Source organism: Salvelinus sp. IW2-2015, linkage group LG22 (genome assembly GCF_002910315.2).
Source record: "Salvelinus sp. IW2-2015 linkage group LG22, ASM291031v2, whole genome shotgun sequence".
NCBI classification, from domain to species: domain Eukaryota; kingdom Metazoa; phylum Chordata; class Actinopteri; order Salmoniformes; family Salmonidae; genus Salvelinus; species Salvelinus sp. IW2-2015.
Genome location: NC_036862.1, coordinates 16868775 through 16887382, shown reverse-complemented (window position 1 = coordinate 16887382; position 18608 = coordinate 16868775). Strand labels below are relative to the sequence as shown.

Below are 18608 nucleotides of genomic sequence, written 5' to 3'. Positions count from 1 at the left end.
GGTTCCCCCTGCTGGGGTGAACACACACACACACACACACACACACACACACACACACACACACACACACACACACACACAGGGAAGTGTTGTCTGTAATAACAGAACATGTGTCTGTCCTGCTTTTTCAACCTGCAGGACTGTTTATTTGTTTTAGGTTGAACAGAGAATAGACTTTGACTCAGGCAGCTCGCAGGATAAACATCTAAATTAGACAGTTATCACAGCTAGGCAAACACACACACAACATTGGTAGAAGACACGTGCCCATAACACACACCTACGATACGTGCCAGGATTAGGGTTCTAACACAAGCCCATTGTTCTTAACAGTGATACACACCAATGAAACACACATAACCATGTGTGTGTGTGTGTGTGTGTGTGTGTACCTTGTAGCCATTATGGGTGTTTTTCTTCATGAGTGGCGTGGTAGAGCACAACTCGATGGCCTCCGGCTCATGGAATATCACTGTGGGCATAGGCTCCTTCCTCAGTGTCAGAACGTTCAGCTTGGTCTTCAGCATCGTCTGGAAGTGCTGAGGGAGATAACGTCATGGTCAATCAATCAACCAATCAAGAAATAATTAAATATGCCCATCCATCCATCCTTCCATCCATCCAACCCACCCACCCACCCACAACATTCTTAGTTCCCACAAGATTCTTAGTTCCCACATTCCTAGTACGTTCTATTCTGATGAAATTGTGCGAGTCATGATTTAATTAGCCTGCTCGGTTTTGTTAGGCTTTTTCAAGGAAACCCAGAAATTCCACAATCCCATTCCCTGCTCTGTAGGTGGGAGACCAGAGCGAACATGTGGTTCTGGTCGGCCTTACGAAACCCCAGATTCCAGTTTAGGACGAGGCGGCGTGGCTCTCATCTCCTGTTCTGACGGACACTTCACATATAGAGAGAGAGAGCGAGAAGGTCCCTCATCTGCTGTCCACATTTCAGCTGAAGAACAAGAGAAGAGGGACTTTCACCCCAAACCAGAGTAAAGCCACTGTGACAGGCCATAAAACCAAGAACCGGAAGTGCGACAGTTACTACTCATCCTCCTACAAGACCCCACTACATCTCCATCATACAACCCAAACTCCACCTGTGGGAGAAGAGAGGAGAGAAGATGAGGTTTGACAGAAACGAGACAAGGAGGAAAGATGATGAGGAGAGAAAAATAGGAGAAAATAAGAAGAGACTAAAAGAGAAGAAGAGGAGAGGCAGTTTTGAAACTAAAGCCACGTGTGTGAACGCTCGCTGACCTCCGCGTCAGCACTTTATGGCTTCTTGACAGTGCTCCACATTCCTGTGGTCAGCCCAGATTGGAGGGTGGGGGGGGCTCTCAAGGCACCGTGCGGAATTAAACTGGAATTCTATTCATAATATTTTCACTGCATTTTCATTATTTTATTATTCCTCTGGATTAAAAAATTGCCTCAAGGAGTTACAAATATGATTGATTCTATTTGGGTTGGGGATGAGGAGGAGGAGTTTCTGATTCTGGATCTAAGGAATAGACATTGATCCCCAATACTGGTTGTTCTCTCTCAATTCAATTCAATTCAAGGGGCTTTATTGGCATGGGAAACATGTGTTAACATTGCCTAAGCAAGTGAGGTAGATAATATACAAAAGTGAAATAAACAATCAAAATTAACAGTAAACATTACACATACAGAAGTTTCAAAACAATAAAGACATTACAAATGGCATATTATGTATATATACAATGTTGTAACAATGTACAAATGGTTAAAGTACACAAGGGAAAATAAATAAGCATAAATATGAGTTGTATTTACAATGGTGTTTGTTCTTCACTGGTTGCCCTTTTCTTGTGGCAACAGGTCACAARTCTTGCTGCTGTGATGGCACACTGTGGAATTTCACCCAGTAGATATGGGAGTTTATCAAAATTGGGTTTGTTTTCGAATTCTTTGTGGAGCTGTGTAATCTGAGGGAAATATGTGTCTCAAATATGGTCATACATTGAGCAGGAGGTCAGGAAGTGCAGCTCAGTTTCCACCTCATTTTGTGGGCAGTGTGCACATAGCCTGTCTTCTCTTGAGAGCCATGTCTGCCTATGGTGGCCTTTCTCAATAGCAAGGTTATGCTCACTGAGTCTGTACATAGTCAAAGCATTCCTTAAGTTTGGGTCAGTCACAGTGGTCAGGTATTCTGCCACTATGTACTCTCTGTTTAGGGCCAAATAGCATTCTAGTTTGCTCAGTTTTTTTGTTAATTCCAATGTGTCAAGTAATTATCTTTTTGTTTTCTCATGATTTGGTTGGGTCTAATTGTGCTGCTGTCCTGGGGCTCTGTGTGGTGTGTTTGTGTTTGTGAACAGAGCCCCAGGACCAGCTTGCTTAGGGGAGTCTTCTCCAGGTTCATCTCTCTGTAGGTGATGGCTTTTGTTATGGAAGGTTTGGGAATCACTTCCTTTTAGGTGGTTGTAGAATTTAACGGCTCTTTTCTGGATTTTGATAATTAGTGGGTATCGGCCTAATTCTGCTCTGCATGCATTATTTGGTGTTCTACATTGTACACGGAGGAGATTTTTGCAGAATTCTGCATGCAGCCTCAATTTGGTGTTTGTCCCATTTTGGGAAATCTTGGTTGGTGAGCGGACCCCAGACCTCACAACCATAAAGGGCAATGGGTTATATGACAGATTCAGGTATTTTTAGCCAGATCCTAATTGATATGTTGAATTTTATGTTCCTTTTGATGGCATAGAATGCCCTTCTTGCCTTGTCTCTCAGATCGTTCACAGCTTTGTGGAAGTTACCTGTGGCGCTGATGTTTAGGCCAAGGTATATATAGTTTTTTGTGTGCTCTAGGGCAATGGTGTCTAGATGGAATTTGTATTTGTGGTCCTGGCGACTGGACCTTTTTTGGAACACCATTATTTTGGTCTTACTGAGATTTACTGTCAGGGCCCAGGTCTGGCAGAATCTGTGCAGAATATCTAGGTGCTGCTGTAGGCCCTCCTTGATTGATGACAGAAGCACCAGATCATCAGCAAACAGTAGACATTTGACTTCAGATTCTAGTAGGGTGAGGCCGGGTGCTGCAGACTTTTTTAGACTTTTTTAGTGCCCGCGCCAATTCGTTGATATATATGTTGAAGAGGGTGGGGCTTAAGCTGCATCCCTGTCTCGCCCCACGGCCCTTTCGGAAGAAATGTGTGTGTTTTTTGCCTATTTTAACCGCACATTTGTTGTTTGTGTACATGGATTTTATAATGTCGTATGTTTTACCCACAACTCCACTTTCCATCAATTTGTATACCAGACCCTCATGCCAAATTGAGTCTAAGGCTTTTTTGAAATCAACAAAGCATGAGAAGACTTTGCCTTTGTTTTGGTTTGTTTGGTTGTCAATTAGGGTGTGCAGGGTGAATACATGGTCTGTTGTACGGTAATTTGGTAAAAGGCCAATTTGACATTTGCTCAGTACATTGTTTTCATTGAGGAAATGTACAAGTCTGCTGTTAATGATAATGCAGAGGATTTTCCCAAGGTTGCTGTTGACGCATATCCCACGGTAGTTATTGGGGTCAAATTTTTCTCCACTTTTGTGGATTGGGGTGATCGGTCCTTGGTTCCAAATATTGGGGAAGATGCCAGAGCTAAGGATGATGTTAAAGAGTTTTAGTATAGCCAATTGGAATTTGTTGTCTGTATATTTGATCATTTCATTAAGGATACCATCAACACCACATGCCTTTTTGGGTTGGAGGGTTTTTATTTTGTCCTGTAGCTCATTCAAGGTAATTGGAGAATCCAGTGGGTTCTGGTAGTCTTTAATAGTTGATTCTAAGATTTGTATTTGATCCTGTATATGTTTTTGGTCTTTGTTCTTTGTTATAGAGCCAAAAAGATTGGAGAAGTGGTTTACCCATACATCTCCATTTTGGATAGATCACTCTTCGTGTTGTTGTTTGTTTAGTGTTTTCCAATTCTCCCAGTTAGAGTCTATGGATTCTTCAATTACATTGAGCTGATTTCTGACGTGCTGTTCCTTCTTTTTCCGCTGTCTGTCTGTCTGTCTGTCTGTCTGTCTGTCTGTCTGTCTGTCTGTCTGTCTGTCTGTCTGTCTGTCTGTCTGTGTCTCTCTCTCTCTCATCTTTCTTTAACTCTTTGTCCCTACTCTCTCTCCCTCTCTCACTCTCCTACCCTCCTTTTCTACCTCTCTCCACTCTCTCTCTCCCCCCTCTCTCTCTCTTTCTACATCTCCCTACTCTCTCTCTCTCCATACTCTCTCCTTCTCTCTCTCTTTCTACCCATCCCTCCCTCCATCTATCTCTCTCTCTCTCTCTCTGACACAGCAGGCTCTGTCTGTACAGTCTGGTCCTCATCTAGCCCATTCACTGACTTCTTTAGACATGTGTTTTTAAAAGGTACGCCACATTCTCAGTAACAGCCCATTTTCCTTGTAAACACTGGTATACATTTCACGCGTGAGCGAGGCACGTGACTTTTCCCAAATAACTTTTGGCTGAATGTTATGGATTGGGAGAGAGCATTTGAAAATAGAGGGTAGTAGACATTTTACACCATTTAGAAGTGACCATTCGCCTGTGAGAGAAGGAGGATTCTATAGCTCTGTGGGAGATGAGAGGAGACACAGTACAGGGATCTTTCTGCTATTGAAATCCTTGGCCGGGTTGCCTAAGTGTAAATAAAAATTAAAAGTTTTGATGTAGAAAGAAACTGACAAAATGTACATTGACAAACACTAATAAGTGTTCAGGTTGGCCTAGATGGCCTCTAGAGAGTGTGTGTGTGTGTGTGTTTGTGCGTGTGTCAACTATGATATGTGTCTGTACGCACGAGCATGTGTGTGCACGTACGTGTGTGTGCGTTGACTGCATGATTATGTGTCTATAGTTTACAGGTAACAGATGGTACGGTACACTCCCAGCCCTCAGGGAGATTTTCTGCTGGAGTAGACAGGCTCTCAGGTCAATCATAGCGTAAGCCACAGTACAACAACCCACTGACACGGCAGAGACACTGATTACAGGGGTTATACATAGGCTTGAGCAGTATACCGTATATACCGTTTCCCGGGATATTTGGAAACAGCCACGGGATTGTTTTCCAATGCCGTCAATACTATTGAAACTATTTCTTTGAAGTGTAGTAGCTACTTTTTAAGTAAATACCTGCAGTCAACTTGTGCAATACGTTAGGAAATAAAGAAGATTGCGTTCTTCATTTCACCTGTCACATAATTATTTATTATGAAGTTTACCGGTAGTCCCAGTCACATGGTGTTTGTTTACAAGCGCACAACAAACGAGAGACCGGAGCCTTGTGAGTCACTCACTGTTGAGCAGCATGTGCCAGGTGATCTAGTTAAATTATGGAATTCACAACTAAATGTTTGTTTAGGTTCTTGCTAAATCAAGCTTTGCTTGGTAACAAGACCCTTGCTGTTTAAAATTAGTTTTGTGCTCGCAGAAAACTGTGAGTAGCATTTTTGCGTTACTTCTATAAGTTTATGAGCTGGGATGTCTGTCCTGCAAATAGTTTAGGTCAGAGACTGTATGAACTGTTCGCAATGCGCTCGTTAGCTTTTAGTTAGCATTCGTTACGGGATTTTACATGTACTTGTTAGYATTGCTAAGCTTCTGATCTCAGATGGTTACCAAGCAAAGGTAACCAAGGTTTTAAAATAGAGGCCCTTCTGTTCAGTGCCGGTATTACCGAATATCCCAGGATGTTATATGGTCGGTATGAAGGTCAATCTGGATGCTGCCCAAGCCTAGTCATACATACATACTGCACATACCACCTTATTCAACACACAAACTGACTGATGTACACCATTGCAAACACTAGTCTGTAACGTCCACATCAGTGGAGGCTGCTGAGGGGAGGACGGCTCATAATAATGGCTGGAATGGAGCAAATTGAATGGTATCAAACCATGTCTTTGATGTATTTGATACCATTCCACCTATTCCACTCCAGCCGTTACCTCGAGCCCATCCTCCCCAAATAATGTGCCACTAACCTCCTGTGATCCACATATACAGTGCATTCAGAAAGTATTCAGACCCCTTGACATTTTCCACATTTTGCTACATTACAGCCTTATTTTTCCTCATCAATCTACACATCATACCCCATAACGACAAAGCAAAAAAAAAGTTATTATAAATGTTTGTAAATGTACTACAAATTAAAAACTGAAATACCTTATTTACAAAAGTATTCAGAGTTCAGGTGCATCCTGTTAACATTTATCATTCATGAGATGTTTCTACAACTTGATTGGAGTCCACCTGCTGTAAATTCAATTGATTGGACATGATTTGGAAAGGCACAGACCTGTTTATAAAAGGTCCCACAGTTGACAGTGCATGTCAGAGAAAATCTCAAGCCATGAGGTCGAAGGAATTGTCCGTAGTTCTCCGAGAAAGGATTATGTAGAGACACAGATCTGGGGAAGGGTACCAAAAAATGTCTGCAGCATTGAAGGTCCCCAAGAACACAGTGGCCTCCATCATTCTTAAATGGAAGAAGTTTCGAACCACCAAGACTTTTCCTAGAGCTGGCTGCCCGGCCAAACTGAGCAATCAGGGGAGAAGGGCAGTGGTCAGGGAGGTGACCAAGAACCCGAGCTCCTCTGTGGAGATGGGAGAACCTTCCAGAAGGATAACCATATCTACAGCACTCCACCAATCAGGCCTTTCTGGTAGAGTGGGCAGACAGAAGCCACTCCTCAGTAAAAGGCACATGACAACCCGCTTGGAGTTTGCCAAAAGCCACCTAAAGAACTCAGACCATGAGAAACAAGACTCTCTGGTCTGATGAAACCAAGATTGAACTCTTTGGCCTGAATGCCAAGCATTCAGGCCAAAGAGGAAACCTGGAGGAAACCTGGCACCATCCCTACGGTGAAGCATGGTGGTGGCAGTATCATGCTGTGCGGATGTTATTCAGCAACAGGGACTGGGAGACTAGTCAGGTTTGAGGGAAAGATGAACGGAGCAAAGTACAGAGAGATCCTTGATGAAAACCTGCTCCAGAGCGCTCAGGACCTCAAACTGGGGCGAAGGTTCAACTTCCAACAGGACAATGACCCTAAGCACACAGTCAAGACAATGCAGGAGAGACTTCGGGTCGCTGAATGTCCTTGAGTGGCCCAGCCAGAGCCCGGACTTGAACCCGATCTCTGGAGAGACCTGAAAATAGCTGTGCAGCAACGCTCCCCATCCAACCTGACAGAGCTTGAGAGGATCTGCAGAAAATAATGGTAGAAACTCCCCAAATACAGATGTGCCAAGCTTGTAGCGTCATACCCAAGAACACTTGAGGCTGTAATCACTTTGTTATGGTGCTTTAACAAAGTACTGAGTAAAGGGTCTGAATACTTACGTAAAATGTGATATTTTTATATATATAGACAGTTGAAGTCGTAAGTTTACATATACCTTAGCCAAATACATTTAAACTCAGGTTGTCACAATTCCTGACATTTAATCCTAGTAAAAATTCCCTGTTTTAGGTCATTTAGGATCACCACTTTATTTTAAGAATGTGAAATGTCAGAATAATAGTAGAGAGAATGATTTATTTCAGCTTTTATTTCTTTCATCACATTCCCAGCGGGTCAGCTGTTTACATACACTCAATAGGTATTTGGTAGCATTGCCTTTAAAAAAAATGTAATGTTTAACTTGGGTCAACAGTTTCGGGTAGCCTTCCACAAGCTTCCCACAATAATCTGGGTGAATTTTGGCCCATTCCTCCTGACAGAGCTGGTGTAACCGAGTCAGGTTTGTAGGCCTCCTTGCTCGCACAAGCTTTTTCAGTTCTGCCAACAAATTTTCTATAGGATTGAGGTCAGGGCTTTGTGATGGCCACTCCAATACCTTCACTTTGTTGTCCTTAAACCATTTTGCCACAACTTTGGAAGTATGCTTGGGGTCATTGTCCATTTGGAAGACCCATTTGCGACCAAGCTTTCACTTCCTGACTAATGTCTTGAGATGTTGCTTTAATATATCAACATAATTTTCCTCCCTCATGATGCCATATATTTAGTGAAGTGCATTAGTCCCTCCTGCAGCAAAGCACCCCCACAACATGATGCTGCCACCCCCGTGCTTCACGGTTGGGATGGTGTTCTTCGGCTTGCAAGCATCCATCTTTTTCCTCCAAACATAACGATGGTCATTATGGCCAAACAGTTCTATTTTTGTTTCATCAGACCAGAGGACATTTCTCCAAAATGTACGATCTTTGTCCCCATGTGCAGTTGCAAACCGTAGTCTGGCTTTTCGATGTAGGACTCGTTTTACTGTGGATATAGATACTTTTGTACCTGTTTCCTCCAGCATCTTCACAAGGTCCTTTGCTGTTGTTCTGGGATTGATTTGCACTTTTCCGCACCAAAGTACATTCATCTCTAGGAGACAGAACGTGTCACATTCCTGAGCGGTATGACGGCAGCGTGGTCCCATGGTGTTCACTACTTGCTACTATTGTTTCTACAGATGAACTGGTACCTTCAGGCATTGGAAATTGTCCCAAGGATGAACCAGACTTGTAGAGGTCTACAATTTTTTTTTCTGAGGTCTTGGCTGATTTCTTCTGATTAGGTAGGCCTTGAAATACATCCACAGGTACACCTCCAATTGACTCACATTGTGTCAATTAGCCTATCAGAAGCTTCTAAAATCATGACATCATTTTCTGGAATTTTCCAAGCTGTTAAAAGGCACAGTCAACTTAGTGTATGTAAACTTCTGACCCACTGGAATTGTGATACAGTGAATTATAAGTTAAATAATCTGTCTGTAAACAATTGTTGGAAAAAGTACTTGTGTCATGCACAAAGTAGATGTCCGACTTGCCAAACTAGAGTTTGTTAACAATACATTTGTAGAGTGGTTGAAAAACGAGTTTTAAATGACTCCAACCTAAGTGTATGTAAACTTCCGACTTCAAATGTATGTATTACAGTGGGGAGAACAAGTATTTGAGACACTGCCGATTCTGCAGGTTTTCCTACTTACAAAGCATGTAGAGGTCTGTAGTTTTTATCATAGGTACACTTCAAATGTGAGAGACGGAATCTAAAACAACAATCCAGAAAATCACATTGTATGATTTTTAAGTAATTAATTAGCATTTATTGCATGACATAAGTAATTGATCACCTACCAACCAGTAAGAATTCCGGCTCTCACAGACCTGTTAGTTTTTCCTTAGAAAGCCCTCCTGTTCTCCACTCATTACCTGTATTAACTGCACCTGTTTTAACTCGTTACCTGTATAAAAGACACCTGTCCACACACTCAATCAAACAGACTCCAACCTCTCCACCAATGGCCAAGACCAGAGAGCTGTGTAAGGACATCTCAGGGATTAAATTGTAGACCTGCACAAGGCCTGGGATGGGCTACAGGACAATAGGCAAGCAGCTTGGTGAGAAGCAACAACTGTTGGCGCAATTATTAGAAAATTGAAGAAGTTCAAGATGACGGTCAATCACCCTCGGTATGGTGGCTCCATGCAAGATCTCACCTCGTGGGCATCAATGACATGAGGAAGGTGAGGGATCAGCCCAGAACTACACGCAGGACCTGATCAATGACCTGAAGAGAGCTGGGACCACAGTCTCAAAGAAAACCATTAGTAACACACTACGCCGTCATGGATTAAAATCCTGCAGCGCACGCAAGGTCCCCCTGCTCAAGCCAGCGCATATCTAGCCCGTCTGAATTTGCAATGACCATCTGGATGATCCAGAGGAGGAATGGGAGAAGGTCATGTGGTCTGATGAGACAAAAATAGGCTTTTTGGTCTAAACTCCACTCGCCGTGTTGAGGAAGAAGAAGGATGAGTTACAACCCAAGAACACCATCCCAACCGTGAAGCATGGAGGTGGAAACATCATCTCTTTGGGATGCTTTTCTGCAAAGGGACAGGACGACTGCACCGTATTGAGGGAGGATGGATGGGGCCAGTATTGCGAGATCTTAGCCAACAAACATCCCTGCTGCAGTGTGTGCAAACCTGGTCAAGAACTACAGGAAACGTATGATCTCTTGTAATTGCAAACAAAGGATTCTGTACCAAATATTAAGTTCTGCTTTTCTGATGTATCAAATACTTATGTCATGCAATAAAATGYAAATTAATTACTTAAAAATCATACAATGTGATTTTCAGGATTTTTGTTTTAGATTCCGTCTCTCACAGTTGAAGTGTACCTATGATAAAAAATTACAGACCTCTACATGCTTTGTAAGTAGGAAAACCTGCAAAATCCGCAGTGTATCAAATACTTGTTCTCCCCACTGTATATAAACTTTAAAAAATAAGAAACATCCTCTCACTGTCAACTGCGTTTATTGTGTAAATATTTGTATGACCATAACAAGATTCAACAACTGAACAAGTTCCACAGACATGTGACTGACAGAAATAGAATAATGTGTCCCTGAACAAAGGGGGGGGGTCAAAATCAAAAGTAACAGTCTGTATCTGGTGTGGCCACCAGCTGCATTAAGTACTGCAGTGCATCTCCTCCTCATGGACTGCACCAGATTTGCCAGTTCTTGCTGTGAGATGTTACACCACTCTTCCACCAAGGCACCTGCAGGTTCCCGGACAATTCTGGGGGGAATGGCCCGAGCCCTCACAGTCCGATCCAACAGGTCCCAGACGTGCTCAATGGGATTGAGATCTGGGCTCTTTGCTGGCCATGGCAGAACACTGACATTCCTGTCTTGCAGGAATCAAGCACAGAACGAGCAGTATGGCTGATGGCATTGTCATGCTGGAGGGTCATGTCAGGATGAGCCTGCAGGAAGGGTACCACATGAGGGAGAAGGATGTCTTCCCTGTAACGCACAGCGTTGAGATTGCCTGCAATGACAACAAGCCCAGTCCGATGATGCTGGGACACACCGCCCCAGACCATGACGGATCCTCCACCTCCAAATCGATCCCGCTCCAGAGTTCAGGCCTCGGTGTAACGCTCATTCCTTCGACGATAAACGCAAATCTGACCATCACCCCATGTGAGACAAAACTGCGACTCGTCAGTGAAGAGCACTTTTTGTCAGTCCTGTCTGGTCCAGCGACGGTGGGTTTGTGCCCATAGGCGACGTTGTTGCCGGTGATGTCTATGGAGGACCTGCCTTACAACAGGCCTACAAGCCCTCAGTCCAACCTCTCTCAGCCTATTGCGGACAGTCTGAGCACTGATGGAGGGATTATGCGTTCCTGGTGTAATTTGGGCAGTTGTTGTTGCCATCCTGTACTTGTCCCGCAGGTGTTATGTTCGGATGTACCGATCCTGTGCAGGTGTTGTTACACGTGGTCTGCCACTGCGAGGACGATCGGCTGTTCGTCCTGTCTCCCTGTAGCGCTGTCTTAGGCGTCTCACAGCACGGACATTACAATTTATTCCCCTGGCCACATCTGCAGTCCTCATGCCTCCTTGCAACATGCCAAAGGCCCGTTCACACAGATGAGCATGGACCCTGGGCATCTTTTTTGGGGTGTTTTTCAGAATCAGTAGAAAGGCCTCTGTAGTGTCCTAAGTTTTCATAACTGTGACCTTAATTGCCTACCGTCTGTAAGCTGTTAGTGTCTTAACGACCATTCCACAGATGCATGTTCATTAATTGTTTATGGTTCATTGAACAAGCATTGGAAACAGTGTTGAAACTCTTTACAATGAAGATCTGTGAAGTTATTTGTATTTTTACAAATTATCTTTGAAAGACAGGGTCCTGAAAAAGGGACGTTTCTTTTTTTGCTGAGTTTATAAATAAATTTGCAAACATTTCTAATAACCTGTTTTTGTTTTGTGATTATGGGGTATTGTGTGTAGATAAGGATTGTTTTGTAATATACATTTTAGAATAAGGCTGTAACGTAACAAAAAGTGGAAAAAGTCAAGGGGTCTGAATACTTTCCGAATGTACTGTAGCATTTAATGGAACTGAACCCAAAACTTTCCACTAGACGCACACACGAAGAGTCACAGACACACACACGCACACATAGACACACACCCAGTCTGAAGATGAAAAGAGCAGAGTGGAGCACACTAGCAGATATTTGAGAGCTGGGCTGGTGTATGTTGGCGTTAGGGCGAGACAGTGGGCCATCTCAGCTCGGTCTCAGACTTATCAGACCATCTCTCTCTCTCTCATTCTGGCTGGCTGGCCAGACACTCACATAAACCAACATCAGCCTTGGCCCCTCAACTCACTACGACACACACACACATACACATATACTCCATCTGCAGCCTGACCAAGGCATTGAAAACACAGCTAGAGCAGCGGAGGACAGGTAGTCAGGAAGCCACCCACGCCCATCCAGTGGTTAGCTCCCAAACCACAACTGGAACCCCTCTCCCTCTCCCCTAGCATGGTATGAGCCAGCCGTATCACCCTGGTCCTGTCAGACTGTGTTAACGGCCTCCGCCTCTGATCCTGGACCAGTTTATGAGTGGAACCATCACGTTTCACAAGCGTCTGAGAGGGCTAAATCCAGAGAGGACTGTGGGAGGTCCTGCGCCCTGATTGGTGGCTTGGTTCTGTGGGAGGTGGGCTGTCGTCACTCTAATTGGTGGGTCAATGGTGTTGTGGGAGGTGGACATTGACAGAAACCAACCACAGACCCCATCCGGCTGGCCGTAAAAACATTGTCAACTCTCTGACGTAAATAACCACAGTTACCCTGCCCCCGCATATACAATAATACAGTAAAAACAACACATTAACTACCCTGACGGAGAGACACAATACACACGCTATATTCACAGTACAATAAATAAACCACAAAACCTACAAAACAACAGTTAAACAGTCGATTGGAAATGGGCTGTGGTAGTGTCGTGGTATAATTTGGGTAACAACCCATTGGACCCTTTAACTTAAATGTATTCTCCACAAATGCAATGTGGTGAACTGATGATGCCTTTGCTTTTGGCTTCAAAAAAGAGACCAAGGCCTTAAGGCAGGAATAGTGTCAGCCTTTGTCCATAGATACAGTGCCCTCTGTAATTATTGGGACAGTGAATATTTGTTTCATCTTTTGGCTCTATACTTGAAATCAAACAATGACTATGAAGTTAAAAGGCAGACTGTCAGCTTTAATTTGAGGGTATTTTCATCCATATCGGGTGAACTGTTTAGAAATGACTACATCAAGCTTGTGACTCTAGAAATTAGTTGGATGCATTTGCTATTTGTTTTGGTTGTGTTTCAGATGATTTTGTGCCCAATAGAAATGAATAGTAAATAATCTATTGTGTCATTTTGAAGTCACTTTTATTGTAAATAAGAATAGAATATGTTTCTAAAAACTTCTACATGAATGTGGATGCTACCATGATTACGGATAATCCTGAACGATTCGTGAATAATGATGAGTGAGAAAGTTACAGACGCACCAATACTGTATTATACACCCCCCCCACCCAAAAAACCTAACCTCCCTGTTATTGTAATGGTAAGAGGTTAGCATGTCTTGGGGGTATGATTTCAAATACTAACCTCCCTGTTAATGTAATGGTGAGTGGTTAGCATGTCTGGGGGTATGCTATTGTGCATTTGTAACTTTTTCACTCATCATTATTCATGATTCATTCAGGGTTATCCGTAATCATGGTATGTACAAAAACTTCTGTAATTTCTAAACGATTCACCTGATATGGATGATATACCCTCAAATTAAAGCTGACAGTCTGCACTTCAAATTCAAAGTTTTGGAGTATAGAGCCACTGTTCAATAATTACGGAAGGCACTGTTGTTGAATCCACATGGAGAAGCTTGTTTTTCTCACAACTTCCTCCTTCCAGCAGAGCAAAGACCAACCAACCCTGACCACAGGAGCCCCAGACAGACAGACCTAGTGATGCTTCTGACCATGAGTGACCTCAAACAGGCCCGGAAGCTGAACACATTTCTACACTGTCAGGATCCAGACATTATGTCTGCTCAGCCAGTTTTCCATGTCAAAGAAAATGGGAATGTAGTCAATGTACAAAATGAGAACTATGAAAGCACTGTTGGCAGTGAGAGGTGCTTAGTAAGATGAACGTATGCATATACATTGGGAGATGGTTGTGAGCAAAGTGTGGTGTGTGTGTGTGTGTGTGTGTGTGTGTGTGTGTGTGTGTGTGTGTGTGTGTGTGTGTGTGTGTGTGTGTGTGTGTGTGTGTGTGTGTGTGTGTGTGTGTGTGTGTGTGTGTTGTGTGTGTGTGTGTGTGTGTGTGGTGTGCGTGTGTGCGTGTGTGCGTGTGTGCGTGTGTGCGTGTGTGCGTGTGCTGCGTGAGCACAGATCGGCACGGCACACGTTGTGAAATCGGTTGAAAATCGCTGAGCGATACCAGGGAGAGAGGGGGCTCTTGAAACTGATTCTTCAGGGGGATGTGTTAGGAGAGGAATGGGAGGACGGGGGAAGAGAAGAGGAAGTAGACAATGATGCATGATACATCCTGTGTTGCAACACAGAAGTCTAAAATTGGACAAAAATATGTCTTAATATGGGACATTTAAAGCTGTTGGTACCACGGGGGCCATTTTGTTGACACAAACACAATGTCATGTTGTTTATGTTTCATCATCCCTCTCTCCATCTGACACATACAGCAGATTCTTAATACCAGCCTGAAAAGGTGTCTGATCTAACATTGGCCCATATCTCTTCTTCCTGTAGCAAGACACTGCATGTTACCATGGCAACAGAAGTGAGAAAAAAGAAAAGGAAGGAGGATACCATGGTAACGACGAGCAAAACAGCCAAATACAACATTCTCGGATGTATAGGATACATGACAAACGGGCTATAGCGACTGATCAGTGCAGCAGCGAGCCATTGAGCATCACCATGGCAACAGTTCAGTGGTGAGTCGCTGAGAGAACCAAAAATGTCCGTCACTTTAATGGTGAGAAACGACTGTAACTAGGCCTCTTTTTTACCAGAACCTTCATTCTTACTGGGTCTATTAATATCATTCAGATACAGAACTAAACGACAACTAAGCATCGTTAGGGGCACAGGGTCACATGACAAGGGGCATTAGTGCGCATGCATCTAGGCAGCGAGCTGGAACAGCCCCATTACCATGTGATAAATGGCTCTCCCTCAGAACCATACATCATCTCAGTACTTTCCCTGGGGACATGATTGATCACAGGGCCGAGGTATGGAGAGCTGAGGCCCGCCACTCTATGCTCGGTAAGCTGGGACAGGCTCCATCAGTCAACCCAGCATATGGAGTATGGAGATCAGCACCAGAACACATGCAGGCCAGGCCATGTTGTCAGTACCACTAGGCGTTAATGAACAGATCAGGGGATGCCAGACTGAATCTGAAAACCAACCTGAGCCTCCAAAAATATTTTTGAGACATGCTTAAATAGGCACTTTGGTCACATTACGCCAATATTTTGTGAACAAAAGATGAAGGGGGTTAGCACTTGGGAGGCCCCTATGAAAAATGAATGATTGATTTTAACAGTCTGTACATTCATGAAGACAAACATAATTGTGCAGAAGTAGAGGTTATGTGTATAGGTCCTTATGGACATCAGAACATGTGATGGGAATAAATTGGTCCTTTCTGGTCTGGTGGCTGGTGTAAGGTGTAATTACTCAATAATTACAATGTAATAAACCTCTTAGTGTGGTAGTATTTCACGGTGTGCAGTTGTAAAATATGTAGATAGCATCGCTTAAAACTATTTACCCAAGTTTACTATGAGATTCAATCATCTTGATGCCTGGGCACTGTGAGAGGGATTGTGCAAGTTCATTTGGCAAAGTAGTCGACTCGACATCTGGATAGCATTACAGGAAACGTGAAGCCAGCCTCAGTGAACGGATTGCCCCGTGCCCCTGGATATCAAAATACGTGTCATTAACAATTTTTCACCACTTCCAAACAGGTCAGAGAATCCGTGTTAATTACTTGAACTGTAGGCTAAGTGATTAATGGCACCTCGGTTTGCTGTAATTTCATTGAGACTATAGGGCAGGGTTCCCCGACTGGCGGCCTGCGGGCTGAACATGGCCTGCGGGTGATTTATTTATTTGGCCCCCCAAGTTCTGACCCCCCTTCAAAAAAGTGTTTTTTATTTAGTGTTTTTATTGTTGAACATAAAAGCCTGTAAAAACACCAGCAAATCAGGTCCAAGTGATTTTAATTTGGGAAATCTGTTCCAAAGTATTCCCACGCATAAAGGCAGTGGTGTAAAGTACTTAAGTAAAAATACTTTAAAGTACTACTTAAGTCGTTTTTGGGTTTATCTGTACTTTACTTTACTATTTATATTTTTGACAACTTTTACTTTACTACATTCCTAAAGAAAATAATGTACTTTTTACTCCATACATTTTACCTAACAACCAAAAGTGCTCGTTACATTTTGAATGCTTAGCAGGACAGGAAAATTGTCCAATTCACAGACTTATCAAGAGAACATGCCTGGTCATCCCTGGTCATACTCTGATCTGGCGGACACACTAAGCACACATGCTTTGTTTGTCTGAGTGTTGGACTGTACCCCTGCCTATTTGTAAATGATGTCTGAGTGTTGGACTGTGTCCCTGGCTATCTGTAAATTATGTCTGAGTGTTGGAGTGTATCGCTGGCTATCTGTAAATGATGTCTCGGTGTTGGAGTGTTCCCCTGGCTAAAAAAAACAAGAACTTTATGTAAGGAATTTGAAATGATTCATACTTTTAATTTGACTTTTGATACTTAAGTATATTTTAGCAATGACATTTACTTTAAAACAAAATACTTTTATACTTTTACTCAAGTAGTATTTTACTGGGTGACTCACTTTTATTTGAGTCATTTTCTATTAAGGTATATGTACTTTTACTCGAGTATGACAATTGGGTACTTTTTACACCCCTGCATAATAGAGATATATGTGGTCGTATATACAAATGTAAGCAAGGTTTGAAATGATTATGTTTCAGTCAAATATTATATCTGTTTGGGTTTCTTGCAGTCAATTTGCAGTCTACAAATTATTTGTAATATGTTCTGGCACCCTGACCATCCGCTCAAGGTGATCCCTGCTATAGGATGTTCCATGACCTCTGCAACATTACTCAAACTAAAAAACAGCTTGACAGACATTGGGTCCAGCAAGTAGATGTTACACAATATAGCAAATTCTCAGAATGGTTTATCATGATGAAAAACGGAAGGCCAGGAGTCTGATAAACCTATTTCTTACACTGTAACCTAGGCATGTATGAACGCGATACAACGTAGCCTCTAACTAGTTGGGTAATGGGGTTACTCGGGGGAGGGAAGAGGCAACACGAAAGAAAGAGAGGATTTGAATTAAGCAAAACGAGCCCACCATCGCGCAGGCGGCCACCTGCGTAATAAAACAATAATGTGTGCAATGATAGGACAGAAACACACAAACCATCCATGAAAGCCTTTGTGTTTTGCATCTGAGCAAAAAAACACAAACCAAAAAAAACACATCAAAGCACAGAGACCAGGTTAATATGCACGATGGTTTTTCATACCGTTACAAATCAGACAGACATACAAACATCCCATAAATATGCGCTGGTCAGGAATACTAATCAAACCATACCTGCAATCGCTCTGTCGCTGGCTGCCACATTTTAGAAGAATCAAAGGTTTCCGTAACTACTGCTGCTGGTTATTCTCTATGTAGTCCAGCTCACATCTGCTTGTTCTCGGCGCTTGCTTCTCCTCTTCTGCAATCTGGAGAAAACAGACAGTGAATTCCAATGCTTGATGAAGCTTTCGCCTGCGAGCAGTTCCCGAGACTGGTCTGCAAGGGGCGGTAGCGACAGCCGCAAGGAAGGGCAGGACAGGGGGCCAGAGAACCCTTTTTTACAGACATACAAACTTTCCTGCTTGAACGTCGCAAAATAATTAAATTGACTGAATATTAAAGGCTCACATAAAAATATTGCCATTATTTCAAGCAATTTTGGTTAGTGTTGCTTGGTTTACTAATTGCTGTGTGGTATTATGGTTTGCTCAAATGGTCATGGTTTTGATGGTTGATGGCGCACTTCTAAAAACCCTGTTTTAACAACAGACACATTCCAGCCTTCTGGCTCCAGTGAAGTGGCTCCGTCAGATCTGGCCATGACTCAGTTTATAGGAGTTGTGGCTACCAATGGACCCCTACGAAGGCCAAACAGTGCCCCGTGACCTTGGAGGTCATGGAAAGGGGAAAAGGGGTAGAGGTCAACAAAGGCTCCCCACTCAGACTTCAGTGTAGGGTGAACCTCATCAATAACCACTGGCTCCTCTCAGCTCCACAAAGTGTGTGTGTATGTATGTGTCTGTCTGTCTGTCTGTCTGTCTGTCTGTCTGTCTGTCTGTGAATGCGTGTGGCTCTGTGTGTTTGTGTGTGTGTCCATGAGCACGTGTGTGTGTGTGTGTGTGTCCATGTGTGAATACGGGTGTGTGTGTGTGGCTCTGGGTGTGTTTGCTTGTGTGTGTCCATGCGTTCACATGTATGTGTGTGTGTGTATGTGTGTGTGTTTGTAGGCGCAGTGAGTGACGAGACGACGCCACAGCCAGCCTGTATTTACAGATGTT

General features: G+C 43.2%; 1 pseudogene; it reads right to left on the bottom strand.

Annotated features, from left to right (window-relative positions):
* Nucleotides 1-17949, bottom strand: part of LOC111949599 (PTB-containing, cubilin and LRP1-interacting protein-like) — a 47148-nt pseudogene extending 29199 nt beyond the window's left edge.
* Nucleotides 17950-18608: the final 659 nt, after the last annotated feature.